This window comes from Balaenoptera acutorostrata, chromosome 17, assembly GCF_949987535.1.
Source record: "Balaenoptera acutorostrata chromosome 17, mBalAcu1.1, whole genome shotgun sequence".
In the NCBI taxonomy this organism is placed as follows: Eukaryota; Metazoa; Chordata; class Mammalia; order Artiodactyla; family Balaenopteridae; genus Balaenoptera; species Balaenoptera acutorostrata.
In genome coordinates, this window is record NC_080080.1 from 28,798,789 (window position 1) to 28,810,460 (window position 11,672).

The following is an 11,672-nucleotide window of genomic DNA, read 5'->3' on the forward strand; positions in this document are numbered from 1 at the left end:
GGAGAGTGCAGAGGTGGGCTGGCAACTGGAGGGTGGAGAATGTTATTGCCTGTGAAGTTCAACACATACACTGGAGATTGGCATAACAAGATAAGCCTTGCTCCATGTTCCTTGGTGCCACTGACAGGGTAGAATTTTGGGCTGTATAGACCATTGGCCTTGACTAGAATAAAACTTCATATATTTTATATTCACTTTTATTTTCCTAGTGTTCCTTTGAGAAGAGGGTTTCAAATATGTATGTGTTTGTGGAACAATATATGCAATGTCAACAGGCTAATAAAATGAATAAAGACAGTGCGATTGATACTTTATAGGACTCTTCAAATTAAAGAATGTCTCCCATTTTAAAATTGTCCTTCCTACTTTTGGAGGACAAAATGTCCATTCTTTAATAAAACTAGAAAAATGGGTGATTATTTTAAATTTTTGACCTTACTTAGCAACAATGACAGCAGACAAACATATATTAGTTTCTCTAAGATTTAATTTTTTTAGTCTGTAAAATCCCAAAGTCTGATCATCAGCGTTCTTGAAAATATTTTCTGAACTGTGAGTATAATTGACGCAAATGAAGGAGGAGGATAAAATAATTATTTAGCAACTGGAATATTAGGTCTTGAATAATAAAAGGAATTAACGTAAGGTAAACCTCATTCTCACAGGCACATGCACATCAAGGTTCAGGTTAGGGGGTGTTTAGGAATCCATAATGACAATATCTCATTGTGGAACACTACAGGGTAACTCTCAAATAGCTGTCATGGCAGAGACCGCGGCTTATAATGTTATAGTCTATGTTGCCAAGGCAACAACACAGCCAGCAACAGAGGCTGACATTTTGAAACACACGTGATTTCATTATTTACAAGTTATAGAGAGGATAGCAGAGCCACTCTGGTGGCTTAGAAACATCTGTTCTAATACTGCTTACTTACATTTAAAAAACAGTGCATTATTGCATGTACCCACACTCATAAAGAGGCATATGCAGACTCATTCATTCATCCATTCAACAAGCATTTACCTACTGAGCACCTGCTATGTGCCTAACACTGGAAATGGACGCAGTCTTGCTGTTTTTGCTATATGCCTGATATATGATAGAATGAAACTATCATGGAGATCAATGTACAAGGTCTTAATCTAAGGGGGAAAGTTAATGCTCAAACAATGAAAAAGTTGTGATTCTTTCTCCCCCATCTGTCATCATGAACTTTTGGATAATGATAATCTATGCTACTATTTGTTTTCATTCTTCCCTCAAACAGAAATTCTAGTGACGCATTTACCCTTCAAGATATTTTGTGAAAGGGGAACTCCTAATTAAATAATTTTGAAAAATGCAGGGCTTCCCTGGTGGTGTAGTGGTTAAGAATCCGTCTGCCAATGCAGGGGACACGAGTTCAAGCCCTGGTCCCGGAAGATCCCACATGCTGCGGAGCAACTAAGCCCGTGCGCCGCAACTGAGCCCGAGCTCTAGAGCCCGCGAGCCACAACTACTGAAGCCCGTGTGCCTAGAGCCCATGCTCTGCAACAAGAGAAGCCACCGCAATGAGAAGCTCGTGCACCGCAACAAAGAGTAGCCCCCGCTCGCAGCAACTAGAGAAAGCCCATGTGCAGCAACAAAGACCCAACGCAGCCAAAAATGAATAAATAAATTTATAAAAAAAAAAAAAAAGAAAAATGCAACAAAGCATATCTGTTCCTACACATTCACAGGCACATTTCTTGGCAGGGTGTCTCCATAGAACTCTATTATGCAGTATTAGTCTTCCAAGGAATGCACTTTGGGAAAACTATCTTAGTGTCTATTATAAATTAAGATGATGGTGATGACACTGGCAATAAATGCATTAGTCATGGGCAATTGAAAGAAGGTAAGCAGCATACATACCATGGCATCAACAGAAGACTGCATTCATAATTTATGAATCCCAAAGATATTATGCAACCTTTTATTATATCTCCTTGTCAGAAACAAGCAGCAGGATTCCTGTGATATGAAAATGTTTCTCACAACATGCCTCATTTATATGTCATTTATGTACCTGCCTGATAAGCTTGAATTTAGTCATCTGAAAGCCAACCCTGCTGGCTGTACTTAGGAGTATTTGAATAGGTGAATGCAACATTCTAATTTAAGGAGGTGGGCTTCCCTGGTGGCGCAGTGGTTGAGAGTCTGCCTGCTGATGCAGGGGACACGGGTTCGAGCCCTGGTCTGGGAGGATCCCACATGCCGCGGAGCGACTGGGCCCGTGAGCCACAACTACTGAGCCTGCACTCTAGAGCCCGTGAGCCACAGCTACTGAGCCTGCGCGTCTGGAGCCTGTGCCCCGCAACGGGAGGGGCCGCGATAGTGAGGGGCCCACGCACCGCGATGAAGAGCGGTCCCCGCACCGTGATGAAGAGTGGCCCCCACTTGCCGCAACTAGAGAAAGCCCTCGCACGAACCGAAGACCCAACACAGTCAAAAAAATAAATAAATAAATAAATAAAGTAGCTATAATTTAAGGAGGTTATTTATTAAAGCATAGGTGCAAATCTAAATATGAGGTAGGATGGCAACCGTACAGATATGCAAGAGGACAAGGGGGGCATGGCTTGCCTTCTGATGGATCCCCCTTAAGTTTAGTTGGCTGTGAGCAAGTGATGTCCACTCTGTGCCACTTCTGGCTTTAGATTTAGTGAGCAGCACCAGGGTGCTTACATGGCACTCAGGCTCATGCCCTGTGAGTTATTGCTTTTGAAATAAAATCTCTCTCCCTCGAACACAGTTGAGGACACTGGAATTCTTCTGTCTGCTTTTGTCATCATTTTTATTCTGCTGGCACTGCCCTGTTGCTACCTGGTAGTACAATTTAATCTGTGAAGGGAAGAGAAATCATAGTCCTTATTTCCCACAGAGGGTGAGAAGATTAAAAGAGCCACACAGAGCCCCTGCGTGGAGAGGCTGCAAAGGTGTTATTAGATGGAGACAGTGCATAATTCTGATGCTCCTTGCAGCATCAGTGAGCAGGCTGTATTCGTGGGCAGGTGCTTCTGAAGAGCAGCATTGCCATGACTATGTGTGGAGGACGAGGTCTGCGGGAGGGTTTGGCTCGAAGCCTTCCTCTGAGACGGCTTGGTGCAGGCACAGATGTCCCAAGTAGTAGTGTGATAGAGCAGCCCTCATGCTGAGAAACACTGTATTGTCTGACTCTTTTCAACACCCTCTGCATATGTTCTTGTATTTTTACATCCATTTAGCTCTCACACTTCACTGATCTTTTAAATTTGTAAATTAACAAAAGAGATGACTGTTTCAAGTGAACCTAAACTGAATTACCTACTTAAAAAAGAGAAGACCGCTATCTAAAGGGTGCATATGTGGGAAGACCATCAGTTTATCTGGGCTTCAGTTAAAATGCCAATTGGAGATTTTTTTAATGCACATGAATATTCTTTGCTATGATATAAGAAAGTCATTGAAATCTAGTATTTAGGAGAAAGCAAAAAGCAAATGTTTGGGGGCCTTCTGTTTTGAAGTGAGGCATTTCCAAACAGTTTCAGTCATTCTAGTTTCATTCATTCCTTCTTTGCTACCTGGATCAGACCCTTTGACATATGCTAGGATTACACCTAAAAAGGGGCAAGACTAGATTACAGTACATGGTATCTGATATAACTGGGTTTGAAACCAAGCCTTTCAGTGTGACAGCAATATGCAAGTTCCTAACATCTCTAAACACCAGTTTCCTCAACGAGGTAATGGGGATAATAGTGGAACCTTCTAAAATGAGAATATTCTAAACATAAGAATGTTGTGAAGAACAAGCTATATATGTAAATGCTTTATATAGTGTTTGGCATAGTACCTGCTTATTAAATAATATCTATTATGATTATTTTTCTCTAAAAATGAATAATCTGTCAAGAACTTAAAAATGTGAAGTACTGGCCTTATTCTCATGTACATGTATGTGTACTTGTGTGCTTGTATCTGTATATTTTGTTTTTCAATTGAAGGTGAAGATGTGTAAGGGAAATCATTATGATACTTGTTTGAGCTAGAATTTCTACCCCTCTGTTCCATTAGAGATGATTTAGAGTAAATGTGAACTTGGTTTTCAATAGCGTTTGGAAGTCACTAAAATGGTGTGGAAAGCAGTGAGGAAGAACTCTGGATTTACAACTTTACTTTTGCCACCAAGTTACTTTGAAGTGAGAATATTTTAAATAATGCAGACTTTTTAGAGAGTAACCAGAAAGTGCAAGTAACCCAGAAGCTTGGTGTGTAGAGTCATTCATATTTATTTATTCATGCATTCATTCACTAAATAAATATTAATAACACATCTACCATGTTGCCTATGAGAGTTATTAGGTGTAAAAAATAGATGAGTAAGAGGTAAAAATCCTTCCTCTTAAGGAACTTGCAGCCTTAGAGGACAAACAAGTAAAGAAATAACATCAATGTAATATGAAAGGAATTATAATAAGCACAAATTAGGCTATTTGATTTGCAGAGCAAGTTAACATCTCTCCCCTATTCAGAGGAACTGGAGGTCTTAATTCATAAATATATAGCAACATTTTTGAAATTCTTGGATAATTTTATTTCAACTGACTTTTTTTTTTTTTTTTCCACACACACACACTGTATTTTATTTTTACAAGAGATAGATAGACTGACACCAAGCATTGTACATGGATGACCACAACAAAAGCAACAATGATTGCAATTACCAAACATGAAACACACTTATACTATGTCATAATATTGACATTCAGTCCAGTAATCCTCCACTGTAACAGCTCCTTTACTTTGCAGTGAAAATTGATTTGTATATTCTTTTCCTCTGAGTCCTTGTGGGATTTTTTTTTTTTAATTCAGACAGAAAGTCACAAAAATTATACTCATCCTCATCAGTTCACTCAGTCCCATGTAATTAATTTCTTTTTTTTCATCTTGATCTTTTGTTAGCACTTTTATGAGTTCATCAGTTTTTCATTAGAGTTCTGAAAATGCTTATTCATTCAGTTCAGCAGTACAGTCAGTTACCAGAAACCTGTACTTATCAGAGTCTTTTCCATGAATTTCTTGAAGATGAAACTCTTTTATAGGAACATATTTGCAAAATATCAGAGTACACCCAGAACTGTCTGTAAATGACAAAAGACTTAAAAATGACCATGGTTAAAGATTTGATGAAAGTTCATAATAATGCAGTTGACAAGAAAATTAGTTATTTCTGAGATATACATTTTAAAGTAATAACTAGGATTATTACTTATAACATTATACCAGAACATATAAGATTTTTAGACGTTTCCTGTAATGTCTGAAACATTTATATTAACATATTTCCATACATATTTCCATACAAATACAAATATAAGATTTTTAGAAATTTCCTGTAATGTCTGAAACATTTATATTAACATATTTCCATACATATTTCCATACAAATACAAATATAAGATTTTTAGAAATTTCATGTAATGTCTGAAACATTTATATTAACATATTTCCATACATATTTCCATACAAATACAAATATAAGATTTTTAGAAATTTCATGTAATGTCTGAAACATTTATATTAACATATTTCCATACAAATAACCCAATGAAAGTTTAGTATTAGTTGTTTTGTTTGTTTTTTTATACTGCAGGTTCTTATTAGGCATCAGTTTTATACACATCAGTGTATACATGTCAATCCCAATCGCCCAATTCAGCACATCACCATCCCCACCTCATCGCAGTTTTCCCCCCTTGGTGTCCATATGTCCATTCTCTACATCTGTGTCTCAACTTCTGCCCTGCAAACTGGCTCATCTGTACCATTTTTCTACGTTCCACATACATGCATTAACATACGATATTTGTTTTTCTCTTTCTGACTTACTTCACTCTGTATGACAGTCTCTAGATCCATCCACTTCTCAACAAATGACTCAATTTCGTTCCTTTTTATGGCTGAATAATATTCCATCGTATATATGTACCACAACTTCTTTATCCATTCGTCTGTTGATGGGCATTTAGGTTGCTTCCATGACCTGGCTATTGTAAATAGTGCTGCAATGAACATTCGGGTGCACGTGTCTTTTTGAATTACGGTTTTCTCTGGGTATATGCCCAGTAGTGGGATTGCTGGGTCATATGGTAATTCTATTTTTAGTTTTTTAAGGAACCTCCATATTGTTCTCCATAGTGGCTGTATCAATTTACATTCCCACCAACAGTGCAAGAGGGTTCCCTTTTCTCCACACCCTCTCCAGCATTTGTTGTTTGTAGATTTTCTGATGATGCCCATTCTAACAGGAGTGAGGTGATACCTCATTGTAGTTTTGATTTGCATTTCTCTAATAATTAGTGATGTTGAGCATCTTTTCATGTGCTTCGTGGCCGTCTGTATGTCTTCTTTGGAGAAATGTCTATTTAGGTCTTCTGCCCATTTTTGGATTGGGGTGTTTGTTTCTTTGATATTGAGCTGAATGAGCTGTTTATATATTTTGGAGATTAATCCTTTGTCCGTTGATTCATTTGCAAATATTTTCTCCCATTCTGAGGGTTGTCTTTTCGTCTTGTTTATGGTTTCCTTTGCTGTGCAAAAGCTTTGAAGTTTCATTAGGTCCCACTTGTTTATTTTTGTTTTTATTTCCATTACTCTAGGAGGTGGATCGAAAAAGATCTTGCTGTGATTTATGTCAAAGAGTGTTCTTCCTATGTTTTCCTCTAAGAGTTTTATAGTGTCCAGTCTTATATTTAGGTCTCTAATCCATTTTGAGTTTATTTTTGTGTATGGTGTTAGGGAGTATTCTAATTTCATTCTTTTACATGTGGCTGTCCAGTTTTCCCAGCACCACTTATTGAAGAGACTGTCTTTTCTCCATTGTATATCTTTGCCTCCTTTGTCATAGATTAGTTGACCATAGGTGCATGGGTTAATCTCTGGGCTTTCTATCTTGTTCCATTGATCTATGTTTCTGTTTTTGTGCCAGTACCATATTGTCTTGATTACTGTAGCTTTGTAGTATAGTCTGAAGTCAGGGAGTCTGATTCCTCCAGCTCCATTTTTTTGCCTCAAGACTGCTTTGGCTATTCGGGGTCTTTTGTGTCTCCATACAAATTTTAAGATGATTTGTTCTAGTTCCGTAAAAAATGCCATTGGTAATTTGATAGGGATTGCATTGAATCTGTAGATTGCTTTGGGTAGTATACTCATTTTCAAAATGTTGATTCTTCCAATCCAAGAACATGGTATATCTCTCCATCTGTTGGTATCATCTTTAATTTCTTTCATCAGTGTCTTATAGTTTTCTGCATACAGGTCTTTTGTCTCCTTAGGTAGGTTTATTCCTAGGTATTTTATTCTTTTTGTTGCAATGGTAAATGGGAGTGTTTCCATAATTTCTCTTTCAGATTTTTCATCATTAGTGTATAGGAATGCAAGAGATTTCTGTGCATTAATTTTGTAACCTGCAACTTTACCATATTCATTAATTAGCTCTAGCAGTTTTCTGGTGGCAGTTTTAGGATTCTCTATGTATAGTATCATGTCATCCGCAAACAGTGACAGTTTTACTTCTTCTTTTCCAATTTGTATTCCTTTTATTTCTTTTTCTTCTCTGATTGCCGTGGCTAGGACTTCCAGAACTATGTTGAATAATAGTGGTGAGAGTGGACATCCTTGTCTCGTTCCTGATCTTAGAGGAAATGCTTTCAGTTTTTCACCATTGAGAATGATGTTTGCTGTGGGTTTGTCATATATGGCCTTTATTATGTTGAGGTAGGTTCCCTCTATGCCCACTTTCTGGAGAGTTTTTATCATAAATGGGTGTTGAATTTTGTCAAAAGCTTTTTCTGCATCTATTGAGATGATCATATGGTTTTTATTCTTCAATTTGTTAATATGGTGTATCACATTGATTGATTTGCATATGTTGAAGAATCCTTGCATCCCTGGGATAAATCCCACTTGATCGTGGTGTATGATCCTTTTAATGTGTTGTTGGATTCTGTTTGCTAGTATTTTGTTGAGGATTTTTGCATCTATATTCATCAGTGATATTGGTCTGTAATTTTCTTTTTTTGTAGTGTCTTTGTCTGGTTTTGGTATCAGGGTGATGGTGGCCTCATAGAATGAGTTTGGGAGAGTTCCTTCCTCTGCAATTTTTTGGAAGAGTTTGAGAAGGATGGGTGTTAGCTCTTCTCTAAATGTTTGATAGAATTCACCTGTGAAGCCATCTGGTCCTGGACTTTTGTTTGTTGGAAGATTTTTAATCACAGTTTCAATTTCATTACTTGTGATTGGTCTGTTGATATTTTCTGTCTCTTCCTGATTCAGTCTTGGAAGGTTATACCTTTCTAAGAATTTGTCCATTTCTTCCAGGTTGTCCATTTTATTGGCATACAGTTGCTTGTAGTAGTCTCTTAGGATGTTTTGTATTTCTGCGGTGTCTGTTGTAACTTCTCCTTTTTCATTTCTGATTTTATTGATTTGAGTCCTCTCCCTCTTTTTCTTGATGAGTCTGGCTAATGGCTTATCAATTTTGTTTATCTTCTCAAAGAACCAACTTTTAGTTTTATTGATCTTTGCTATTGTTTTCTTTGTTTCTATTTCATTTATTTCTGCTCTGATCTTTATGATTTCTTTCCTTCTGCTAACTTTGGGTTTTGTTTGTTCTTCTTTCTCTAGTTTCTTTAGGTGTAAAGTTAGATTGTTTACTTGAGATTTTTCTTGTTTCTTTAGGTAGGCTTGTATAGCTATAAACTTCCCTCTTAGAACCGCTTTTGCTGCATCCCATAGGTTTTGGGTCGTCGTGTTTTCATTGTCATTTGTCTCTAGGTATTTTTTTATTTCCTGTTTGATTTCTTCAGTGATCTCTTGGTTATTTAGTAACGTATTGTTTAGCCTCCATGTGTTTGTCTTTTTTACGTTTTTTTCCCTGTAATTCATTTCTAATCTCATAGCGTTGTGGTCAGAAAAGATGCTTGATATGATTTCAATTTTCTTAAATTTACTGAGGCTTGATTTGTGACCCAAGATGTGATCTATCCTGGAGAATGTTCCGTGTGCACTTGAGAAGAACGTGTAATCTGCCGTTTTTGGATGGAATGTCCTATATATATCAATTAAATCTATCTGGTCTATTGTGTCATTTAAAGCTTCTGTTTCCTTATTTATTTTCATTTTGGATGATCTGTCCATTGGTGTAAGTGAGGTGTTAAAGTCCCCCACTATTATTGTGTTACTGTCGATTTCCTCTTTTATAGCTGTTAGCAGTTGCCTTATGTATTGAGGTGCTCCTATGTTGGGTGCATATATATTTATAATTGTTATATCTTCTTCTTGGATTGATCCCTGGATCATTATGTAGTGTCCTTCCTTGTCTCTTGTAACATTCTTTATTTTAAAGTCTATTTTATCTGATATGAGTATAGCTACTCCAGCTTTCTTTTGATTTCCATTTGCATGGAATATCTTTTTCCATCCCCTCACTTTCAGTCTGTATGTGTCCCTAGGTCTGAAGTGGGTCTCTTGTAGACAGCATATATATGGGTCTTGTTTTTGTATCCATTCAGCCAGTCTATGTCTTTTGGTTGGGGCATTTAATCCATTCACGTTTAAGGTAATTATCGATATGTATGTTCCTATGACCATTTTCTTAATTGTTTTGGGTTTGTTTTTGTAGGTCCTTTTCTTCTCTTGTGTTTCCCACTTAGAGAAGTTCCTTTAGCATTTGTTGTAGAGCTGGTTTGGTGGTGCTGAATTCTCTTAGCTTTTGCTTGTCTGTAAAGCTTTTGATTTCTCCATCAAATCTAAATGAGATCCTTGCTGGGTAGAGTAATCTTGGTTGTAGGTTCTTCCCTTTCATCACTTTAAGTATTTCATGCCACTCCCTTCTGGCTTGCAGAGTTTCTGCTGAGAAATCAGCTGTTAACCTTATGGGGGTTCCCTTGTATGTTATTTGTCGTTTTTCCCTTGCTGCTTTCAATAATTTTTCTTTGTCTTTAATTTTTGCCACTTTGATTACTATGTGTCTCGGCGTGTTTCTCCTTGGGTTTATTCTGTATGGGACTCTCTGCGCTTCCTGGACTTGGGTGGCTATTTCCTTTCCCATGTTAGGGAAGTTTTCGATTATAATCTCTTCAAATATTTTCTCTGGTCCTTTCTCTCTCTCTTCTCCTTCTGGGACCCCTATAATGCGAATGTTGTTGCGTTTAATGTTGTCCCAGAGGTCTCTTAGGCTGTCTTCATTTCTTTTTATTCTTTTTTCTTTAGTCTGTTCCGCAGCAGTGAATTCCACCATTCTGTCTTCCAGGTCACTTATCCGTTCTTCTGCCTCAGTTATTCTGCTATTGATTCCTTCTAGTGTAGTTTTCATTTCAGTTATTGTATTGGTCATCTCTGTTTGTTTGTTCTTTAATTCTTCTAGGTCTTTGTTAATCATTTCTTGCATCTTCTCAATCTTTGCCTCCATTCTTATTCCGAGGTCCTGGATCATCTTCACTATCATTATTCTGAATTCTTTTTCTGGAAGGTTGCCTATCTCCACTTCATTTAGTTGTTTTTCTGGGGTTTTTTCTTGTTCCTTCATCTGGTACATAGCCCTCTGCCTTTTCATCTTCTCTGTCTTTCTGTAACTGTGGTTTTTGGTCCACAGGCTGCAGGATTGTAGTTTTTCTTGCTTCTGTTGTCTGCCCTCTGGTGGTTGAGGCTATCTAAGAGGCTTGATGGGAGGCTCTGGTGGTGGGTAGAGATGACTGTTGCTGTGGCGGTCAGAGCTCAGTAAAACCTTAATCCACTTGACTGTTGATGGGTGGGGCTGGGTTCCCTCCCTGTTGCTGTGGCGATCAGAGCCCAGTAAAACCTTAATCCACTTGACTGTTGATGGGTGGGGCTGGGTTCCCTCCCTGTTGGTTGTTTTGCCTGAGGCAACCCAACACTGGAGCCTACCCGTGCTCTTTGGTGGGGTTAATGGCAGACTCTGGGAGGGCTCACGCCAAGGAGAACTTCCCAGGACCTCTGCTGCCAGTGTCCTTATCCCCACGGTGAAACAGAGCCACCACTCGCCTCTGCAGGAGACCCCCCAACACCAGCAGGTACGTCTGGTTCAGTCTCCCCCAGGGTCACTGCTCCTTCCCCTGGGTCCTGATGCACACATTACTTTGTGTGTGCCCTCCAAGAGTGGGGTCTCTGTTTCCCCCAGTCCTGTCACAGTCCTGCAATCAATTCCCACTAGACTTCAAAGTCTGATTCTCTAGGAATTCTTCCTCCCTTTGCCGGACCCCCAGGTTGGGAAGCCTGAGGTGGGGCTCAGAACCTTCACTCCAGTGGGTGGACTTCTGTGGTATAAGTGTTCGCCAGTCTGTGAGTCACCCACCCAGCAGTTATGGGATTTGATTTTACTCTGATTGCGCCCCTCCTACCGTCTCACTGTGGCTTCTCCTCTGTCCTTGGACGTGGGGTGTCCTCCTTGGTGAAGTCCAGGGTCTTTCTGTCAATGATTGTCCAGCAGCCAGTTGTGATTCTGGTGCTCTCGCAAGAGGGAGTGAGAGCACGTCCTTCTACTCCGCCATCTTGGTTAATCTCCTCTCAACTGACTTTTACTTTTGCTTTATATATATTCTCTCTCTTGAGCATGCCCAACCTGGGACATATCTTTAAGTTTATATTA